The sequence below is a fragment of the Ambystoma mexicanum genome (genome assembly GCF_040938575.1).
Source record: "Ambystoma mexicanum isolate Mex_15411 chromosome 12 unlocalized genomic scaffold, UKY_AmexF1_1 Mex_chr12_unloc.1, whole genome shotgun sequence".
NCBI classification, from domain to species: Eukaryota; Metazoa; Chordata; class Amphibia; order Caudata; family Ambystomatidae; genus Ambystoma; species Ambystoma mexicanum.
This window is the reverse complement of record NW_027182322.1, coordinates 5,376,827-5,382,610: the sequence shown is the minus strand read 5'-3', so window position 1 is coordinate 5,382,610 and position 5,784 is coordinate 5,376,827. Positions and strand designations below refer to the sequence as shown.

Below are 5,784 nucleotides of genomic sequence, written 5' to 3'. Positions count from 1 at the left end.
TATGTGTAAGCACATTGTCCTCCTCCTGACCACATTCTAAAACTATGTGCAAATTGTTCCTTCCATAAACTGTAACTTCCTTGGCCCTTTATTTATAATGACTGTTATACTCTCTCTCTTTCCGCCACAGTATAAAAAAGCCTAGCACACCTCATGATTGGACGAAGAAATTCCTGTCATTTAGTTGGAAATGATTTTCCCATCATCCCCAAAAACTCCTCACTGTGTCTAAGAACGCTTTTTTTCACAGGACAATACAGATCAGATTGACTTGAAAGGTCCTTTCACGCGACTACAGAATGCCTCTCATTCCACTAAAAGATACTCCAGTGCCTACAATAGCCTAGGACTAGACTATGAGTCCCAATGTAGAAAGACCACAAGTCCACAGATATGCCTGTTTATTTAAACATCTGTATTATCATCAGCGTGTGACTGTAAAGGCGGGACCTCGCGCTCTCTGTAACGCGCTCCATTGGCAACATCAGTTAAATGTCGTTGGTTCAATCCCTCGCGGATGTTGTTTTTATTCCCATTTGTAACTGGGAAATACTGTCGCTGCAATACATATGTCTTAATCAAGCTAGTGGTTATTGACGTAAATGGCAGTGTTATAATGTTTCATGTACTGCAAATGTCACCACATAATGCGCTCTTAATTAGATTTGGTTGAAATACATTACAGTCACCCGATGAAAAAGTGTGCAAAGAGCATTAAAGAAACAAAAGGTTCATAACAGTAACAGGACATATCGAATTGTTTCAGTCCTCCACAGAGATTGCCAATGTATTAATGGAAATTCTAAAATATCTGCCCAACTGCCGTGACATTGCCACACCGCAATGCCGTGACTCGGATTCGAACCGAGGTTGCTGCGGCCACAACGCAGAGTACTAACCACTATACGATCACGGCGAGCTACTTGGGCTACTACAATGTGACGTTCCACCTCTATCATAAGCTGTAATCCATCTGTGATGTCATGACTCATGTTTGAATTAAAGGTTGGTTGTGATGTTATCCATGAGAATAAGTGGACACCTGATCCCCAGTCACTTATTTAAGATCTCAATAATCAAGTCAGAATCCAAATGAAAGTCATCAAAGTGGAGCCAATTAGAAATAATATAGTTACACAAACCTGGCAATGGTGCGGCAGCCAGGGCCGATAATGGCCCGCCAGCCTGAGAGCAGGAAAGTGTGAGAGCAGTGATGGTCTTGTGAGAGTTTACAGCTGTTATTGACCCTGTCCCCTTCCATTGCAGAGTTTTCTCCCTATAAGAAGTGCAGAGGCTCCCTCCGGGGTGCTAATAGTACATTTCTTTTTTTGCGCAGGAGAAGTGCTCTTCACCAATTGCACGTGCCAAATCACCCGAAGGCCACCACCATAAAATTCAGGCATTCATGTTCATGCGTCCTCCATGTTATGTCCTTATAAAGGGATGCATGTTCATGATGACTCCATGTCACACCTGCATACAAGGATGTATATTCATGCCGCCTCGTTCTCTTGGCTTCATACAGGGATTTTATCTCCTCCCTGTCTCACCCTCATGCAGGGATGCATGACCAATGCTCCTTCCCTTCTCGCCCGCATACATGGATGCACGTTCATGTCTCCTCGTTCTCTCGGCTTCATACAGGGATTTTATCTCCTCCCTGTCTCACCCTCAGGAAGGGATGCATGACCAATGCTCCTTCCCGTCTCGCCCGCATACATGGATGCACGTTCACGCCTCCTCCTTCTCTCGGCTTCATACGGGGATCATATCTCCTCCCTGTCTCACCCTCATGCAGGGATGCATGACCAATGCTCCTTCCTGTCTCGCCCGCATACATGGATGCACGTTCACGCCTCCTCCTTCTCTCGGCTTCATACAGGGATCATATCTCCTCCCTGTCTCACCCTCATGCAGGCATGCATGACCAATGCTCCTTCCCTTCTCGCCTGCATACATGGATGCACGTTCACGCCTCCTCCTTCTCTCGGCTTCATACGGGGATCATATCTCCTCCCTGTCTCACCCTCATGCAGGGATGCATGACCAATGCTCCTTCCTGTCTCGCCCGCATACATGGCTGCACGTTCACGCCTCCTCCTTCTCTCGGCTTCATACGGGGATCATATCTCCTCCCTGTCTCACCCTCATGCAGGGATGCATGACCAATGCTCCTTCCCTTCTCGCCTGCATACATGGATGCACGTTCACGCCTCCTCCTTCTCTCGGCTTCATACGGGGATCATATCTCCTCAATGTCTCACCCTCACTTCCAACATGTGTAACTTCTTGTTCTCTTTGACGTCTGGGGCATGGGTGGCTACTGCACAGCTCTAGATGTCGCCCACCTGCAAGGTGCTATTGAAAGCACTTTTCCACATTGGACGTGCTATATTAACCCCCTCTCCCCAAATACAATAAAAATAAAGAAATATATGTGCTTCCATAATGTCTACCTTCTAATGTTTCATATGTGTAAGCACATTGTCCTCCTCCTGACCACATTCTAAAACTATGTGCAAATTGTTCCTTCCATAAACTGTAACTTCCTTGGCCCTTTATTTATAATGACTGTTATACTCTCTCTCTTTCCGCCACAGTATAAAAAAGCCTAGCACACCTCATGATTGGACTAAGAAATTCCTGTCATTTAGTTGGAAATGATTTTCCCATTATCCCCAAAAACTCCTCACTGTGTCTAAGAACGCTTTTTTTCACAGGACAATACAGATCAGATTGACTTGAAAGGTCCTTTCACGCGACTACAGAATGCCTCTCATTCCACTAAAAGATACTCCAGTGCCTACAATAGCCTAGGACTAGACTATGAGTCCCAATGTAGAAAGACCACAAGTCCACAGATATGCCTGTTTATTTAAACATCTGTATTATCATCAGCGTGTGACTGTAAAGGCGGGACCTCGCGCTCTCTGTAACGCGCTCCATTGGCAACATCAGTTAAATGTCGTTGGTTCAATCCCTCGCGGATGTTGTTTTTATTCCCATTTGTAACTGGGAAATACTGTCGCTGCAATACATATGTCTTAATCAAGCTAGTGGTTATTGACGTAAATGGCAGTGTTATAATGTTTCATGTACTGCAAATGTCACCACATAATGCGCTCTTAATTAGATTTGGTTGAAATACATTACAGTCACCCGATGAAAAAGTGTGCAAAGAGCATTAAAGAAACAAAAGGTTCATAACAGTAACAGGACATATCGAATTGTTTCAGTCCTCCACAGAGATTGCCAATGTATTAATGGAAATTCTAAAATATCTGCCCAACTGCTGTGACATTGCCACACCGCAATGCCGTGACTCGGATTCGAACCGAGGTTGCTGCGGCCACAACGCAGAGTACTAACCACTATACGATCACGGCGAGCTACTTGGGCTACTTCAATGTGACGTTCCACCTCTATCATAAGCTGTAATCCATCTGTGATGTCATGACTCATGTTTGAATTAAAGGTTGGTTGTGATGTTATCCATGAGAATAAGTGGACACCTGATCCCCAGTCACTTATTTAAGATCTCAATAATCAAGTCAGAATCCAAATGAAAGTCATCAAAGTGGAGCCAATTAGAAATAATATAGTTACACAAACCTGGCAATGGTGCGGCAGCCAGGGCCGATAATGGCCCGCCAGCCTGAGAGCAGGAAAGTGTGAGAGCAGTGATGGTCTTGTGAGAGTTTACAGCTGTTATTGACCCTGTCCCCTTCCATTGCAGAGTTTTCTCCCTATAAGAAGTGCAGAGGCTCCCTCCGGGGTGCTAATAGTACATTTCTTTTTTTGCGCAGGAGAAGTGCTCTTCACCAATTGCACGTGCCAAATCACCCGAAGGCCACCACCATAAAATTCAGGCATTCATGTTCATGCGTCCTCCATGTTATGTCCTTATAAAGGGATGCATGTTCATGATGACTCCATGTCACACCTGCATACAAGGATGTATGTTCATGCCGCCTCGTTCTCTTGGCTTCATACAGGGATTTTATCTCCTCCCTGTCTCACCCTCATGCAGGGATGCATGACCAATGCTCCTTCCCTTCTCGCCCGCATACATGGATGCACGTTCATGTCTCCTCGTTCTCTCGGCTTCATACAGGGATTTTATCTCCTCCCTGTCTCACCCTCAGGAAGGGATGCATGACCAATGCTCCTTCCCGTCTCGCCCGCATACATGGATGCACGTTCACGCCTCCTCCTTCTCTCGGCTTCATACGGGGATCATATCTCCTCCCTGTCTCACCCTCATGCAGGGATGCATGACCAATGCTCCTTCCTGTCTCGCCCGCATACATGGATGCACGTTCACGCCTCCTCCTTCTCTCGGCTTCATACAGGGATCATATCTCCTCCCTGTCTCACCCTCATGCAGGCATGCATGACCAATGCTCCTTCCCTTCTCGCCTGCATACATGGATGCACGTTCACGCCTCCTCCTTCTCTCGGCTTCATACGGGGATCATATCTCCTCCCTGTCTCACCCTCATGCAGGGATGCATGACCAATGCTCCTTCCTGTCTCGCCCGCATACATGGCTGCACGTTCACGCCTCCTCCTTCTCTCGGCTTCATACGGGGATCATATCTCCTCCCTGTCTCACCCTCATGCAGGGATGCATGACCAATGCTCCTTCCCTTCTCGCCTGCATACATGGATGCACGTTCACGCCTCCTCCTTCTCTCGGCTTCATACGGGGATCATATCTCCTCAATGTCTCACCCTCACTTCCAACATGTGTAACTTCTTGTTCTCTTTGACGTCTGGGGCATGGGTGGCTACTGCACAGCTCTAGATGTCGCCCACCTGCAAGGTGCTATTGAAAGCACTTTTCCACATTGGACGTGCTATATTAACCCCCTCTCCCCAAATACAATAAAAATAAAGAAATATATGTGCTTCCATAATGTCTACCTTCTAATGTTTCATATGTGTAAGCACATTGTCCTCCTCCTGACCACATTCTAAAACTATGTGCAAATTGTTCCTTCCATAAACTGTAACTTCCTTGGCCCTTTATTTATAATGACTGTTATACTCTCTCTCTTTCCGCCACAGTATAAAAAAGCCTAGCACACCTCATGATTGGACTAAGAAATTCCTGTCATTTAGTTGGAAATGATTTTCCCATTATCCCCAAAAACTCCTCACTGTGTCTAAGAACGCTTTTTTTCACAGGACAATACAGATCAGATTGACTTGAAAGGTCCTTTCACGCGACTACAGAATGCCTCTCATTCCACTAAAAGATACTCAAGTGCCTACAATAGCCTAGGACAAGACTATGAGTCCCAATGTAGAAAGACCACAAGTCCACAGATATGCCTGTTTATTTAAACATCTGTATTATCATCAGCGTGTGACTGTAAAGGCGGGACCTCGCGCTCTCTGTAACGCGCTCCATTGGCAACATCAGTTAAATGTCGTTGGTTCAATCCCTCGCGGATGTTGTTTTTATTCCCATTTGTAACTGGGAAATACTGTCGCTGCAATACATATGTCTTAATCAAGCTAGTGGTTATTGACGTAAATGGCAGTGTTATAATGTTTCATGTACTGCAAATGTCACCACATAATGCGCTCTTAATTAGATTTGGTTGAAATACATTACAGTCACCCGATGAAAAAGTGTGCAAAGAGCATTAAAGAAACAAAAGGTTCATAACAGTAACAGGACATATCGAATTGTTTCAGTCCTCCACAGAGATTGCCAATGTATTAATGGAAATTCTAAAATATCTGCCCAACTGCCGTGACATTGCCTCACCGCAA

At 45.4% G+C, this 5,784-nt stretch overlaps 2 non-coding genes across 2 annotated transcripts; both read right to left on the bottom strand.

The window, feature by feature from the left end:
• Positions 1-844: 844 nt before the first annotated feature.
• Positions 845-916, bottom strand: TRNAH-GUG (transfer RNA histidin (anticodon GUG)). Its single transcript has one exon. It is a non-coding gene; the product is annotated as a tRNA-His (tRNA).
• Positions 917-3,314: 2,398 nt separating this feature from the next.
• Positions 3,315-3,386, bottom strand: TRNAH-GUG (transfer RNA histidin (anticodon GUG)). The gene has a single exon. It is a non-coding gene; the product is annotated as a tRNA-His (tRNA).
• Between the last annotated feature and the right edge of the window lie 2,398 nt (positions 3,387-5,784).